The following is an 18204-nucleotide window of genomic DNA, read 5'->3' as shown; positions in this document are numbered from 1 at the left end:
AAAAACAAATTTTTAATTTTTGGTTTAAATTTATTTGGCAAATATTCAATAGCTATTGATTTTGGAAAAAAACGGTTCAGATTTAGATATAGCTGCCATATATATTTATCACCGATCTGGCCATAATTGGCGTGTTTATCAACCGATCTTCTTCAAATTCTTCTACATTCGAATATTTTTTGGGTCTCAAAATGCTTGCAAAATATCAGCCAAATCGGTTCAGATTTAGATACAGCTCTCATATATATCTTTCGCCCGATTTAGACTCATATGACCATAGATGCCAAAGTTTAACAATGATTTACGTGAAATTTTGCGCAGGGAATATAATTGACATTCTACCAATGCTTGCTAAATTGAATTAAAATCGGTTCAGATTTAGATATAGCTCCCATATATATCTTTCGCCCGATTTAGACTCATATGACCACAGTGGCCAAAGTTTACTACCGATTTGCGTGAAATTTTGTACGGAGAATAGAATTGACATTCTACCAATGCTTGTTAAATTTAATTAAAATCGGTTCAGATTTAGATATAGCTCCCAATATATCTTTCGCCCGATTCAGACTCGTATGACCGTGGAGGTCAAATGTTAACACCGATTCACCTAAAATTTTGCATAGAGGCTAGATTCGATTTTCCCAAATTTGGCCACAAAACCTTTATTTATCAACCGATCTTACTCAAAGTTGGCTAAATATAATCTTCTATAGCACTAACTATATGTGCAAAAACTCATCGAAATCGGTTCAGATTTAGCTATAGCTCCCATATATATGTACCGCCCGATTTTTCTAAATTTGGTCATAAAACCCTTATTTATCAACCGATCTCACCCAAATTTGGCTAAATGTAGTCTTCTATAGCACTAACTATATGTGCAAAAAATCGTCGAAATCGGTTCAGATTTAGATATAGCTCCCATATATATGTATACCCCGATTTTCCCAAAATTGGCCATAGAACCCTTATTTATCAACCGATCTTACTAAAAGTTTGCTAGATCCAGTCCTCTATAGTACTAACTATATGTGCAAAATTTCAGATATAGCTCCCATATATGTATCGCCCGATTTTGAAAAATTCGCCCTTATAACCTTATGTTTGACCATACAGGCCTCATTTCCTAACTGATCTTACTCAAATCTTGCACAAGGCAACCTTTTGTGGTATTAATCAAACCCGACAAATTTTATGCAAATTGGTTCAGATTTAGATATAGCTTCCATATATATGCATCGCTCGATTTTCCCAAACTTGGCCATAGTACTCTTATTTATTAACCAATGTTACTCAAATTTCAAATTTTGATGTACTAGCCGATCGTACTTATACGTACTTGTAGCTCTTACATAAGAATATTGCTCGATTTTTACAAACTTGTATTTATTACCCACACTAATTTAACGATTTTCTCTTTTTTAATAATGGGCTCAATATTAGTGGCATACTAGCTCCGTAGGCGCAATATCAACACAGCCAGTGTTGCTAGAAGTAGGGGAAATTCCCTATATGTATGGTTTTTCTAATATTTAGCGTCTTGTAGGGACGTAGGGCCACAATGTAGGACATTTTCACTCAACACAATTTGTAATAATTTTTACATTTTGGTGCCTCTAGAGGAGGAAATTAGAAGCCGGCAAGGCTTGATCTTTAACAATGTGTGGTAAACTTTATTCCTGTAGAAAATTTTGTCTACATTTTATTGCTATAGAACATTTTGTCAAAATTGTATTTCTATAGACATTTTTTTCAAAATATTATTTCTATAAAAATTTTTCTCAAAATTTTATTTCTGTGGAATTTTTTCTCAAAATTTCATTTCTATAGAATTTATTGTCAACATTTTATTTCTATAGAAAAATTTCTCACAAAAATTTGTTTATAGAAACCAAAATCCAAAATTTTATTTTTATAAAGATTTAACAAAAAAGATTACTAATTTGGGTAGAATTCTACCAACTGTGGCAACCGTGGTGGTAATACAAATTTATATTCTAAGTTATATACGTTGCATATTCATGTTTTAAGATAATAAAGAACTTAGACCCATTTTTATTTTGTAAAATTTTTTAAATTGAACGAAAAATATAGTAGGGAAAATTGTTTGGGAATGTATGGGAAAGTAGGGAACTTTTTTTGTCCTTGTAGGGTAAACCGAACATTTTCCTTGGCAACATTGACTATGAGCTATAGTCAGATTGACACAAAGCACCCATAGACATGTACCCCTTAATTTTCTTAAATATGCAACTGCGGTTTATCTCCCAGACCTATATGCTACCCCACAAATGCTTATGATTACTAATTCTGTAATGGTGGTTTAGGGTATGATATAGTCGGCCCCGCCCGACTTTCTACTTTACTTACTTGTTTATTATTGTTTTTTATACCCACAACCATAGAATGGTGAAGGGGGTATAATAAGTTTGTCATTCCGTTTGCAACACTTCGAAATATCGATTTACAACTATATAAAGTGTATATATTCTTGATCAGGGAGAAATTCTAAGACGATATAACCATGTCCGGCTGTCTGGCTGTTTGTTGTAATCACGCTACAGTCTTCAATAATGAAGCAATCTTGCTGAAATTTTGCACAAACTCGTCTTATCTTTGCAGGCAGGTCAAGTTCGAAGATGGGCTATTTCGGTCCAGGTTTTTATATAGTCCCCATATAAACCGACCTCCCGATTTGGGGTCTTGGACTTATAAAAACCGTACTTTTACCGATCTCTCGATTTAACTCCCTGGTTTTCTAGGAACCGTAGTTTTAATCCGATTTAGTTTTTATCAGTCCATATGGTAAGGCCTCCATATAGACAAATTTCACTTATTGAGTGTGTAGAAGGTGCACTGATCATGAAAATTGAAACTGAATGTAAAATTTCCAGATGTTTCTTCTCGTAATCATTTAAATAATGGGGGTGAAAATCTATAGATTTTAGATTCCCAATCAAGACGTTATTTCATCATTTTCTTGCACACTTATGTTACAAGAGATGTTAATGTTTCCTCTAAAACTCAAACAAAAATGGCTCTTATAAATCCAAAATCTGATATAGTCTTCATAGGTAAAATCTTTAAATTTATCTTCGGGAAATGTACTAGTTGAACGGCTCTGCTTGGGAGAATATCTGTCATCAAACCCCCCAGAAATTTTAAAGGAAGCTATAATATTTGATTAATGGTGGTATTTAAGATTCGGCCCGGCCGATCTTACTGCTATATATACTTGTTCCTTTGTAGTCAAGTTATAAAACGTCAACTAATTTGAAGGCGTTTTCGTTAATTAGTCTTATTACTCGGAGTCGACTCCGGAGCACGGTTGCCACAATTGATAGAATTATACCAAAAAAGGTAGATTTTTTACTGATTGGTAGAATTATTGGTGTTTTGGTAGATTTTGCAAAATATTCCTCTCCAACGAAGAGATACTTCAATTTTCAATTCAATTTTCTATAGCAATAAATTTTTGACAAAATATTCTACGGAAAAAAAATTATAAAATTTTCTAGAGAAATTAAACTATATTTTCTTTAAAAAAATTTTGACAAATTTTTCTTTAGAAAATGTTCTTGCGATTACGAATGTCGGAACATTGGGACACATATTGGACATTTTATATTTTAGCAGAAAATGTTAAAAATTTGAGTTTTTTAAAATTTAATTATACAATTATACAATTATTTTTAAAATTGTTTTACTGTACGTTAATCGTTAACCACATTCAAACCACCTTAATTTACATGAACATTATCTTAAATTTTATTAGAATAATTTTACAGTACACTCTCGATATTGTGGTCTCTTAAAAATCCCAGCATTTCGTTTATTTCCTGTACAGACTCTATAATCCGATTAGTTGTTTTGTTTTTTTTTTTCAGCTTCAAAAATCCCGACTACCTCTTGGTTGCTACGTTTTAAAGTCTGCGTTTATCTTATTATAAGCAATTTTTAAACTTTTGACCGTTACATACCCAATGAATAACAAAGCATTACGTATGTAACTTTTTTTGGAAGCGAAGAATTGGCACATTTTAAACCTTTGATAAATTCATTAATAATTGTATTTATATTTAATTGTTTTTTCTTTTTCTTCAATAATTTTTAGATATCCCAAGTTTAGTCTGGAGACTTCTATAATTCCGATTATAGAGAGTGTACTGTATTTTAAAAAAAGATCTTTGAAATTTCAAAATACGTCAGTTTGTATTGTCAACAATATAGGCATCAGAGAATCCAGCTCATTACCCTTAGTTACTCTGAGAATACTTTTTTTATTGCAATTCAATCTGAATCGGCAATGTTTTCTTTTTATTGAAATTCAATCTGAATCGTCAATGGTTTTAGTCACGTTTTACTCTAACCCACATTTGTTGATTAATCTTCCAGACAATCGTTCTCGTGGATGCTGCATGTGAATAATATTAGGTTTTTTTTTTTAAGATTCATTGTTTGACCCTATTTCGATAATTGAACTATGTCCGATCCATTGCTGATGTAGGTATGCGATAAGACTTTAAATAATAGAATGATTCAATATTCTGATCCACACTGCACGACACACTCAGTCGATGACACGCGTACTGAAATATACTTTTTGGAGATGGCAACAACAATAATTTTGTATAAAGTATAATTTTCATTAAAAAAACATGTATTTTTTTGTGCAAGAAACATTGTAAGAATTAATAGATAGTATGCTCGCCTTAGACATGGCCGTGAAGGAGCCTTCAGTAACCTGAATTAGAGTTCAATAACTACTGAACTTTAAATTGATGTTCATGGGGTACGTTGATTACTACGCGATGCCCGAACAAAATGAAAACCCACGTTATAAATGGCGCCCGAGCGGGGACTTGACTTCTGGATAAGGCAAATGTATTTTTTCTGGAACTATTATACGAATTCGTACTCTAACACATTAAACAATTATATATATCATATTCTACATTATCTTCTACACCCTCAATAAAAATCGCTTCTGTAACATATGATCCCAAACACATTCTACTTCAAGCATATATATTTTTGGAATTTGTTCAAACGAGGTATTGCTTGTATTGCTCAAACATGTTATATTTCACCTTAGGCATATATATTTAAGGCCCCAATTGGTCACTTCCAGTTTTTAAACATTTGTTTACTTGCAACAATATGTTTCGATTTGTGTTGGATAACAATTAAAAAATAGGTTTATAATTTATTTTAATGTTTTACTCCAAATATTTATTTATAAAAAAAAATCACATATTCATTCATGTTGAACTTTTAGCCTCACTATAACTTGTATACTCTCTTATTCTCTCTTTCTAAACATATAAATATGTTCATACGCAGTTTCAAAATTTATATTTGTTTCCATTCACACATATTATATATAAAAATTCTATCTCGCAGCCATCATACGTTCTAACATATTAAAATATATGTGTCGCAAACATGTTATACTTGTTTGTGAACAATACATATTCTTGCAAATATAAATATATAAAATAATGTTTTAAAAATTGAGTCCCAAATTTTTTGCACCGAAACATATGAAAAACACTCTTTTTCATCCGTGTATAATTGTGCCATGTCAAAGCATATAAAATATTGCAAATATTTGACGGGTGATTGAGAAAAGCTTAATCACTTTCTTAACACATTTCTCTCTAACAGCTGTTATAACATCTGTTTTGAAAGTTTAATTAGTAAATGCAGAAATTAATGCTGAGTCCATTCGATTTTGAAATATGTCAGTCAACTGTTGTAATTAATTATTTATAATTCTTTCATCTAAGTAATCTCATTACTTTTAGACATCTTAATTAGTAGACACATTGATCGACCAACGTGTATCTTTCGTTATATTGAATTTTAATTCAAATTAATGGAAAATTACTCAGCAAAATTAAATCTTGTAACAGTATATAAAGAAAGGCATATGTAGCACCATTTCTTGATCTATAATTAAAAATGTCTTCGAATCACAATAATACCGTTCAGCATGTCACTTTGAAAGAATATTGACCTAAAAATTAAATTATTTTATAGTAAAAAGTGGTCCATCTTCGTGTGAAAATTGAACTAAAGTCCACTTTTGAGATTTTAATAATGCATGCACCTTACTTTACTTTATAACAACCATTTATGAAAAGTTTTTCAGCGATGGATTATGCCCTCTCAGTAATGCTGATGACATTTCTGAGAATTTCAAGGCTTCTAGGAGTGGTTTCACTGCAATGGGGAACGCCGTTCAGACTCGCCTATAAAAAGGAGGTATCTGTTCATTGAGCTTAACATAGAGTCGGGCAGCACTCAGTGATAACACAGTTTCGACCAAACGCCAAGAGATAAATTCACCACTGTGGTCTCCTAATGGAGTGAATAGCCTAAGTGAGCCTGAAATATCAGGATGCTACTATACTTAACCTATTCTAGTATATGACATCCATATTAGGGTAGATTGAAAACAGGATTCAGGTTGCCATGCACGTTGTAAAATTTCTATTTTTCACTTTGTCTTTATTGAAATCTACCAGACTATCGACGCGTATGTCAGGATTGGCCCTATTACGCTCTTATATATTTCCAGTCCTTCACCTTTGGATTTAGGTCCTACTTAGACATCACCGCCCTTCTGCAAAGTGCCCAACATCTGTAGGATTTCCCAATCCTCTGAATTATGTGGCTCTTCCAATATAAGCTCTAACAACAATTCAAAAATTGGTCCATATCGGTCCATAATTATATATTGCCCCGATATAAACTGATCAGATTTGGCTTTCGGAACCTCCATTCCATCTGGTTGAAATGATACTAATCATTCTCTCTAACAAATATGCAAAACTTGTTCCATATCGGACCATAATTGTATATAGCCCCCATATAAATTGACTAATTTACAATTTGTAAGATAATGTTAAGAAATAAATCTTGCTATCGCGATCGGGCGTTTTGCTAAATATAAAACATAATTGGGCTTCACTAATTTATATATTCCGAGTGAAATATTTAATATTTTCCCAGCACAAAGTATGCTGGAAATAAGCTTTATTCTATTATTAAAATTATAGAATTTGAAACCATTATTTGGTCGGGTAAATTAAAGGGTGATACGGTCAAAATTTGGTCAATATAAACTTGACGTATTTCTTTCAATTTTGCATTTAAAAAACCTGAACACCCCTCATTTTGAAGGTGTGTGTGTGTAGAATGTTGCTCCTATTTTGATTTTGGAATTCACTCTTCAGTTGTCAAAATGCCGTCCAAGCAAGAAGAGCAGCGTATCAAAATTTTGCTCACGCATCGCGAAAATTCGACCTACTCGCACGCAAAGCTGGCAAAATTGCTAAAAGTTGCCAAATCAACCGTTACAAATGTAATTAAAGTGTTTGGGGAACGTTTGTCGACAGCCAGGAAGTCTGGATCGGGGGGAAATCGAAAACCGGAAGCCGCTGAGACGACAAAGAGAGTTGCCGGTAGTTTCAAGCGAAACCCTAACCTCTCTCTCCGAGATGCCGCAAATAAGCTGGGTGTATCGTCTACAACCGTGCATCGAGCCAAAAAACGAGCCGGACTATCGACTTAGAAGAAGATAGTGACTCCAAATCGCGATGATACAAGCAGCTTCCGGGACAGGAGTTTTATACGGCAAAAGGAAGGGAAAGGTAGCAGATATTTTCAAGCACATAAAACTGTCAAAGTTCGCAAAGAAATATCTGCTTTGGCAAGCCATCTGTAACTGTGGCTTGAAAAGCAGCACTTTCGTAGCTTCCGGGACTGTAAACCAAGAAATTTACGTGAAAGAGTGTTTGAATAAACGTCTGCTGCCTTTCCTGAAGAAACACGGTTGTTCCGTACTGTTTTGGCCGGATTTGGCATCTTGCCATTACGGTAAAAAGGCCATGGAGTGGTACGCCGCCAACAACGTGCAGGTGGTTCCCAAGGACAAGAACCCTCCCAACACGCCAGAGCTCCGCCCAATTGAGAAATACTGGGCTATTGTCAAGCGGAACCTAAAGAAGACCAAAAAACTGCTAAGGACGAGCAGCAGTTCAAGGCAAACTGGCTTTCTGCGGCGAAGAAGGTGGACAAGGTGGCTGTACAAAATCTGATGGCAGGTGTCAAGCGTGAGGCCGGGCAATTCGGATTTGGAAAAGCGAAAGCCTAACTGAATATTTTTCCTGAATTTTATACTAACTGAACTTGAAAAAGAAATTTAATTTGATTTTTTAAATAAACGATTTCACCGATTTACACGCGTTTTCCCTTGACCAAATTTTGGCCGTATCACCCTTTATATACTTATTACAGTTTTTGGCTTTTTTGCAGCGAAAAAAGTATTTTTAAACGTATGGATATTCTACACCCTCAATAAAATCGCTTCTCTAACATATGTTCCAAACCTACTTTGCAGGAAGCACATGTAAATATATGTTTTATGTAAACATATTATGTTTGGAAGCATTTTGAGCCCAAAAATTTTACATGCTTGGAAGCCGCTAAAATGAAAAATAATTTTAGCGGCAAAACTCAAACTTGATGCTCGCTTTTATTTTTGAAAGTGTCCGTCAACTCCTCTTGGACTACTTATTAATAAAGAGGAATTAAACTTTGTTTTTATACATTTTACTGTTTAATTTTTCACTGTTTCCCCCTTTTTTCATTTTACAGTCCCAACTCTGAAAAGAGTATAGTGACCTTTCGTTATTTTTTATGAAGATCCATTGTAATTTTTATATATTTTCCACTTTTTTTTTTAAATAAATAATAAATAAAATTTTTTAAAAATTTTATGCAGCGAAAAAGAGTTTTATAAAAACATTGAGCAGAAGTGGCACGTGGTTTTATGAGAAGAAATGTACTTGTTTTTTGTTCTGCAGTTTGCTATATGGTATCATTTATTTTTATTTGCAGGTACATGATGTCTGCGTTTGTATACGACATTATAAATACAAATAAACAATGAATTTGTTTATAAATAAAGTTAATTTTGTGTTTTCTTTTCTCAAGTGACGTCCTTTTTTCGACGACGAAGAAAGTTGTTTTCATAAATATCAAAACATTTTAGGTTTTTGGACCATTGTATTTTGAATCAAACAAAATTCTTTTTTTATCAATATTAATAACATTTTTGAATAGGACAATTTTATTTTTCTTAGAACTATTTTCACTGAGCCAACATGGTTGCAGGTGAAAATATTACATAGTTGCCGCAAAAATAGATCCTAACATATTATTTTGCTCTTCGAATATGATCGTGACAATCATGTTTCTTCTCTGTGTGCACTTACATGCTGCTCTCAAGGCAAAAAAACTTACTGTTTTTTTTCATTTTTCAAATGTCTATTCTGTTGGTTCCGAATGTCTCATTTCTTTACTCCGAGTACTCATTTTCATATTCAAATTAAATAATATTTAGACTTAAGCATATGAAATTTTTGGCGAACCCTTATTAGCATGCCAAGCTCATAACCAAAACAAATTAACTTATTTCACGAAAATTGCTTTCTATTCTCTCGCTGTTTTATGTTGATATCTTGCGTCAACCCTCCCGGTTTCCATCTCTATTTCTTTCTCTATACTCTCTCTCTCTCTATCGCTCTCTGAATAAAATATCACAACATATATATGTTTACTCGAAATTTGTAAATGTATATATGTTTCCATTCATTTTTTTTACTATTTTTATGAAACATTCATGTCCCAAACATAATATATTCTAACATACTAACATATGTGTCCCAAACATATAATGCTAGTTTATTCTATTATTCTCTATTCAACCGTCGAACGGAACGGACGTGTTTTTCAATAGCGGATAAACTCATCGTAATAGGTACCTACTACGAATTTCAAGTGTGGTGGGATATTAAGCCACCATGCAGCGAAATTCCAAGTCATCCACTGGGTTGCTAACTTCAGGGCCCAGTGGACGGGTATCGACTGGAGTTATAAATCTGGGCAATGACCAAGAGTTAGGCCCAATTAGTCGACCTGTAGACGGGTCGACAGGTGGCGACACTCTGACAAGTCGAACTTTTTCTAAGGTAACGACATCAAAAGGAGGTAATCCCTCACGAAAGAGATTCAAGGAACGCAGAAATGCTTTGTTTATCCTAAAGAAGTTAGGATCAGTCGACCCAAGCACGCTGTCGGCTAAACAAAGCGATTCCTTAAAATGGGCTCAAGGAATTCTTGAGACTGGAAAAAGGGAACGATCGCCGGATGAGCTGCCATCCTCCAAAAGGGATCAAAGATCGTTTGCCTCAGTTGCTAAAGATAGCCTTGTGATGGCTATCATTAATAAAGGAGCATTGGACGGTATGGTTCCAAAGCAAAAATGGGGGGAAATTGAGAATGCTCTGTCTGTCGTCTACTCACAGGTGCTGGAAAAGTTTCCCGGCCCAGATCCTCGACACCAAGAGGCTGGTTGGTATCAAGGACGATTTAAGCTAGTCGCATTTGAGGACCAGAGGTCTATAGAATGTTTTAAAGCTGCTCTGATACTAATTGGTGAAGTTTGGGAAGGAGCTGCTCTAGAGTTAGTCGAGAAGAAAGACATACCGGCTAGACCTAGAGCACATGCCTGGATACCTGCAAACCCTTCTGACCCTGAATCTATTTTAAATAGACTGAAACGATGCAATCCAGATCTTCCAACAGCTGATTGGAAGGTTGGCCGTTTGGATGAAGTGGATGGACCAAGACGGCATGCAGTGTTTATATTGAACACTCAGTCTTTGCCACATCTGGCAAAGTCCCAGGGCCGTGTATGTTATGGCTTTCATTATATCCAAATGAAGGTGTATAAAAACGATCAGCTAAAGGATTCAGAAATGGACAAGCCTCTGTCTGAATCAGAAGTAAGCGGATCCTCTTGCGAAGTCGAGGGAGATACCAAAGTTGAAGACATGGATAGATACCGTATGCGTGAGGAGGCTTCTATTGCCTCAGAACTCACCAAAGTCGAACCTATGGTTATTGCGAGAGTCACCGATATCTCTGAAGAGGACATTCTTGATGACTCGATTGAAGCGGCTGATGTGACGGTTGTTGAAAATCTCGATGGTCCTACGGATCCTCCAGATAAATCTTCATCATTGTAAGGCTGCATGTGCTGCCTTAAAAGTTCTCCTGATGAAAGGGGACATAGACATAGTTCTTATTCAAGAACCATATGTTTATAGAAACAAAATATGTGAATTAAGTACTCCGGGGTTCAAACTATTGCAGTATACTGGTAATGATGTAATTCGAGCCTGTATAATTGCTAAAAACGAGCTTAACTTGTTTCTGCTTCCTTCAATGTGCAATGCAGACACTGTCGTTGCCAATTTAGAAATAGCCAAATGCAAATATTGGGTATCTTCGGTCTATATGGGACATGACAGGGAGATGCCTCCATGTGCCGTTAAGACCTTAGTTGAGGAGTCACTGAAAACAAAGTCGAAACTCATTATGGGATGCGATGCGAATGCGCATCATAGTATATGGGGAAGCAGTGATACTAATGCAAGGGGAGAGTCGCTAATAGAGTTTATTTTGCGTACTAATCTGGTAGTTTGCAACAAGGGAGATGCCCCAACCTTTGTCACTAAAAACAGGCAAGAGGTTTTGGACATCACCTTGGCCTCGCAAGAACTGAATGAAATGATATCTGAGTGGCATGTTTTAAGTGAACACAGCTTCTCAGATCATCGCTACATCAGTTTCAAATTTGATGTTCATATCACCAAGACCATATTTTCGCCAAATGTTAGGAAAGCTGACTGGAATAGGTATAGGGAATCGTTCAATATGATGATACCGGAAATAACAGAGACAAATATGAGAAATGTGCAAGATATCGAACACGCAGTGGAGCGGATTACTAAGGCCTTCAACATCTCACTGAAAGCTGCATGCCCTAGAGGAAAGCCAAGGGGGAAACATCGACCACCATGGTGGTCTACGGAATTAAGTAATATGAGGAAATCCTGCAGGAAGCTCTTTAACAAGGCAAAGTCCACCAGAGCCCCTGAGGACTGGGACGCTTACAAGAGGAATCTGAGAGGATACAAGCGAGAACTGAGAAAGGCTCAGCATAACTCTTGGAATGACTACTGCAGCAGTATTGAGAATACGTCCGAGGCTTCCAGACTACGGAAGGTTCTAGCATCCACCAACTCCGCTCCAGGTTTCATTAAAACATCGGAGGGAAATTGGACAACGTCCAGTGAGGAGACGCTGGAGGTGCTATTGGACACACATTTTCCTGGGAATCAGACGGTTGAACCATGTACTGGCGGTGCCACAGTTGCTCAGCGGTCGTTTCCTGTCGAGGAAATTGTATCGGAAACTAGAATAAGATGGGCGCTAAATAGCTTTGGACCATTCAAATCCCCCGGACCTGATGGAATTACTCCGGCGGAGTTACAAGCTGTAACTGACAAAATTATCCCCTGGTTGTCAGTGATATATAAAGGATGTATCAACTTATCATATATCCCAGGAAAGTGGAGGGAAACAAAAGTCGTTTTCATACCTAAAGCGGGAAAAGCCTCTCACTCGAGGGCGAAGGATTTCCGACCAATCAGCTTATCCTCATTCCTACTTAAGACTCTGGAGAGGATGATAGATATTTATCTTAGAACTAGCATCGATTCAAGGTTGTTCTCGAAAGGACAGCATGCATACTCGAAGGGCAGGTCTACTGAGACCGCACTACATGAACTAGTCAGCTTTATTGAAAGCTCACTATCTGTCAAAGAATACACAATCGTGGCGTTTCTAGACATCGAAGGGGCGTTCAATAATGTCCATCCGAGCTCGATATTAAATGGACTGACAACTCTGAATGTTGATCCATGTATACTCAGGCTGTTAGACGAACTGCTAATGAAGAGACGTATTTCAGCCACACTAGGACAAGCAAACATACAAAGGTATGTGAACAGAGGCACTCCCCAAGGAGGAGTTCTATCACCTCTTCTTTGGAATGTTGCTATAAATAGCCTTCTGGTTACTCTAGAAAAAGAAAGGATAAAAGTGGTGGCATACGCAGATGATGTGGCTCTGGCAGTCAGGGGAAAATTCCCATCCACAATCAGAGATATTATTCAGAGGGCCCTCCGGATGACTGAGAAATGGGCGAAAGACAATGGTCTTGGGGTAAATCCTGCAAAGACAGAATTAGTCATGTACTGCAACGATCGCAAAACTCCCACGGTTAGGCCTATTTCCTTAGGGGGTATTGAAATTCCCTTTGGTGAATGTGCAAAATACCTTGGCGTTATTTTGGACAGGAAGCTGAACTTTAAGCTTAATATTGAAGAAAGGGCGAGAAAGGCAACTGTAGCTTTGTACTCGTGCAAAAAGGCAATAGGAAAAAAGTGGGGACTGAAACCAAAAATTGTGCACTGGCTATACACGGCAGTGGTTAGACCTATAATGCTATATGGTGTTGTAGTCTGGTGGCCGGCACTTCAGAAACCGACTTGTTTAGATAAAGTTCAGCGTATGGCGTGTTTGTGTATTTCAGGCGCATTCAGCAAGACAGGAACAAATTCCCTTAATGTCGTGCTGCATCTATTGCCTTTAGACATTTTGGCCAAACAGTCAGCTGCAACAACGGCTGTGCGGTTGCGCGAACTATCTGTCCTCAAAATAATGCCAGATATGCCTAACGTAGTGGATTACACTTTGGCGAGTCCACTTTTCGACAAAAAGTTTGAGACTCTAATCCCCAACAGTGAGGCGTGGTGCACACAGACCCCGGGGAATAAAGAATATATAGATTTCTACACTGATGGCTCCAAATTGGATGGACAAGTGGGGTTCGGAGTATATTCTAATGATCTGGAACTTCGAATAGCGTAAAGATTACCTAATCACTGTAGTGTTTTTCAGGCTGAAATATTAGCAATAAGAGAGGTGGCGAATTGGCTGAGAAGTAATGTTCCAAAAAATGTGGGCATTAATATATACTCAGACAGTCAACCTGCAATAAAATCCTTGGACTCTGTGTTCCTCAACTCGAAAACGGCCATCGACTGCCGCAAATCTCTCAATGAGATGGCTGAGCAGTACAATATTCACCTAATATGGGTGCCTGGCCATAGGAACATACCGGGGAACTGCGAAGCGGATGAGTTGTCAAGGCTAGGGACTACCTTACATATTCCAGGGGAACTAGAATTTGTTGGTATGCCCCTAGCTACCTGCAAGCTCATGCTGCGTGAGAAGGCTGTTATGATGGCAAATGTTCGATGGGAGAATTGCAAGGGTTGTAACGACACCAAGCAAATATGGCCCCATTTCAACTTAAACCGCACACTAGATATGCTAATGTTCTCGAGACGTCAGATATCACTCCTAATATCTGCTATAACGGGTCGCTGTCTGATAGGCGATTTTGCAAAAACTATTGGCGCGAAGTATAATGACTATTGTATGAGCTGTCATGATGCGGAGGAAAAAGAATCAATTAAACACCTCTTGTGTGAGTGTCCTGCATTTTGTGTAAAGCGCAAGCAACTTTTAGGAGCATATAGCTTCAGATTACTGGCGGATCTGGAAAACGTTAATTTAAGCAGTCTGCTAATGTTTTTGGAACAATCTGGTTGGTTCAACAAAGAAAAATAATCAAGAAGGTTCAGCGGTTAAAACTAGAAGTGCCCATATGTAATAGGTACTTTTAGTTAATGTGGTATCACAATGGACTGAATAGTCTAAGTGAGCCTGAATCTTAATCAGGCTGCCACCTTAACCTAACCTAACCTAACCTAGTTTAGGAATATTACATTTTGCATGGACCATGTTCATTTTATTCGCGATCATTTATTTTTATTATACCCACCACCATAGGATGGGGGGTATATAAACTTTGTCATTCCGTTTGTAACACATCGAAATATTGCTCTAAGACCCCATAAAGTATATATATTCTGGGTCGTGGTGAAATTCTGAGTCGATCTGAGCATGTCCGTCCGTCCGTCCGTCTGTTGAAATCACGCTAACTTCCGAACGAAACAAGCTATCGACATGAAACTTGGCACAAGTAGTTGTTATTGATGTAGGTCGGATGGTATTGCAAATGGGCCATATCGGTCCACTTTTACGTATAGCCCCCATAAAAATGGACCCCAAAATTTGGCTTGCGAGGCCTCTAAGAGAAGCAAATTTGATCCGATCCGGCTGAAATTTGGTACATGGTGTTAGTATATGGTCGCTAACAACCATGCAAAAATTGGTCCACATCGGCCCATAATTATATATAGCCCCCATATAAACCGATCCCCCGATTTGGCTTGCGAGGCCTCTAAGAGAACCAAATTTCATCCGATCCGGCTGAAATTTGGTACATGGTGTTAATATATGGTCTCTAACAACCATGCAAAAATTGGTCGAAATCGGTCCATAATTATATATAGCCCCTATATAAACCGATCCCCCGATTTGGCTTGCGATGCCTCTAAGAGAAGCAAATTTCATCCGATCCGGCTGAAATTTGGTACATGGTCTCTAACAACCATGCAAAAATTGGTCCACATCGGTCCATAATTATATATAGCCCCCATATAAACCGATCCCCCGATTTGGCTTGCGAAGCATCTAAGAGAACCAAATTTCATCCGATCCGGCTGAAATTTGGTACGTGATGTTAGTATATGGTCTCTAACAACCATGCAAAAATTGATCCACATCGGTTCATAATTATATATAGCCCCCATATAAACCGATCCCCCGATTTGGCTTGCGAGGCCTCTAAGAGAAGCAAATTTCATCCGATCGGGCTGAAATTTGGTACGTGATGTTAGTATATGGTCTCTAACAACCATGCAAAAATTGGTCCACATCGGTCCATAATTATATATAGCCCCCATATAAACCGATCCCCCGATTTGGCTTGCGAGGTCTCTAAGAGAAGCAAATTTCATCCGATCCGGCTGAAATTTGGTACGTGATGTTAGTATATGGTCTCTAATAACCATGCAAAAATTTATCCACATCGGTTCATAATTATATATAGCCCCCATATAAACCGATCCCCCGATTTGGCTTGTGAGGCCTCTAAAAGAAGCAAATTTCATCCGATCCGGCTGAAATTTGGTACGTGATGTTAGTATATGGTCTCTAACAACCATGCAAAAATTGGTCCACATCGGTTCATAATTATATATAGCCCCCATATAAACCGATCACCAGATTTGACCTCCGGAACCTCTTGGAAGACCAAAATTCATCTGATTCAGTTGAAATTTGGTACGTGGTGTTAATATATGACCTCAAACTCCCATGCAAAAATTGGTCGATATCGGTCCATAATTATATATAGGCCCCATATAAACCGATCCCCAGATTTGACCTCCAGAGCCCCTTGGAAGAGCAAAATTCTTCCCATTCGGTTGGAATTTGGTACGTGGTGGTAGTATATGATATTTAACAACCATGCCAAAAGTGGTCCATATCAGTCCATAATCGTACATAGCCCCATATAAACCGATCCCGAGATTTGGTTTTGGAACCTCTTGGAGGAGCAAATTTCATCCGAGTGAGTTGAAATTTGGTACATTGTGCTAGTATATGGTCGTTAACAACCATGCTTAACTAGGTCCATATCGGTCTATAGTTATATATGGCCCTCAGATAAATCGATCCCCAATCACACAAAAGTTGGTCCATATCAAGTTCATAATTGTATATAACCCCCATATAAGCGACCCCCATATTTCAATTCTGGCTCTCTACGTACATAAAGTCCATATCGATTCGTAATTATTTGTAGACTTAACTATACATAACTTTTTTGTCTAATATATACCATGTATGGACTAAATCACAATTTGGAAAACGATGTTAAGAAGTTTTAAGATACCACAACCCAAGTAATTCGATTGTGGATGATAGTCTTTCGTAGAAGTTTCTACGCAATCCATGGTGGTGGGTACATAAGATTCGGCCTGGCCGAACTTGCGGCCGTATATACTTGTTTTTATATTGCTTTTGTCAAATGGTATTCTTGTTTCGGGGACGAAAAAAAGTTTTTTATACCCACCACCATAGAATGGTGACGGGGGTATAATAAGTTTGTCATTCCGTTTGTAACACATCGAAATATCGATTTCCGACTATATAAAGTATATATATTCTTGATCAGGGAGAAATTCTAAGACGATATAACGATGTCCGTCTGTCCGTCTGTCTGTCTGTCTGTCTATCTGTTGTAATCACGCTACAGTCTTCAATAATGAAGCAATCGTGCTGAAATTTTGCGCAAACTCGTCTTTTGTCTGCAGGCAGGTCAAGTTCGAAGACGGGCTATATCGGTCCAGGTTTTGATATAGTCCCCATATAAACCTACCTCCCGATTTGGGGTCTTGGGCTTATAGAAATCGTAGTTTTAATCCAATTTGCCTGAAATTTGAAATCTAGAGGTATTTTATGACCATAAAGAGGTGTGCCAAAAATGGTGAGTATCGGTCCATGTTTTGGTATAGCCCCCATATAGACCGATCTCCCGATTTTATTCCTTGGGCTTATAGAAACCGCAGTTTTGATTCAATTTACCTGAAATTGAAAATGTAGAGGTATTGTAGGACCACAAATACGTGTGCCAAAAATTGTGAGTATCGGTCCATATTTTGGTATAGCCCCCATATAGACCGATCTCCCGATTTTACTTCTTGGGCTTATAGAAACCGCAGTTTTTATTCAATTTACCTGAAATTGAAAATGTAGAGGTATTGTAGGACCACAAATACGTGTGCCAAAAATTGTGAGTATCGGTCCATATTTTGGTATAGCCCCCATATAGACCGATCTCCCGATTTTACTTCTTGGGCTTATAGCAACCGCAGTTTTTATTCAATTTACCTGAAATTGGAAAACTAGAGGTATTGTAGGACCATAAAGAGGTGTGCCGAAAATGGTGAGTATCGGTCCATATTTTGGTATAGCCCCCATATAGACCGATTTCCAGATTTTACTTCTTGGGATTCTAGAATCCGAAGTTTTTATCCTATTTGCCTGAAATTGGAAATCTAGAGGTATTTTCGGGTCATAAAGAGGTGTGCCGAAAACGGTGAGTATCGGTCCATATTTTAGTATAGCCCCCAGAACGATCTCCCGATTCAACTCCTTGGGTTTCTAGAAACCGTAGTTTTTATCTGATTTGCCTGAAATTGTAAATATTCTGGTATTTTAGGCTCACAAAAACGTGTATCGGAA

General features: G+C 37.3%; 1 protein-coding gene across 2 annotated transcripts in view; it reads right to left on the bottom strand.

The window, feature by feature from the left end:
* Nucleotides 1–18204, bottom strand: part of LOC142226183 (ATP-binding cassette sub-family G member 1) — a 176485-nt gene that overhangs the window by 55407 nt on the left and 102874 nt on the right. The window lies entirely within an intron of this gene.

Source organism: Haematobia irritans, chromosome 2 (genome assembly GCF_050003625.1).
Source record: "Haematobia irritans isolate KBUSLIRL chromosome 2, ASM5000362v1, whole genome shotgun sequence".
NCBI classification, from domain to species: Eukaryota; Metazoa; Arthropoda; class Insecta; order Diptera; family Muscidae; genus Haematobia; species Haematobia irritans.
This window is presented reverse-complemented; position numbering and strand designations above follow the sequence as displayed.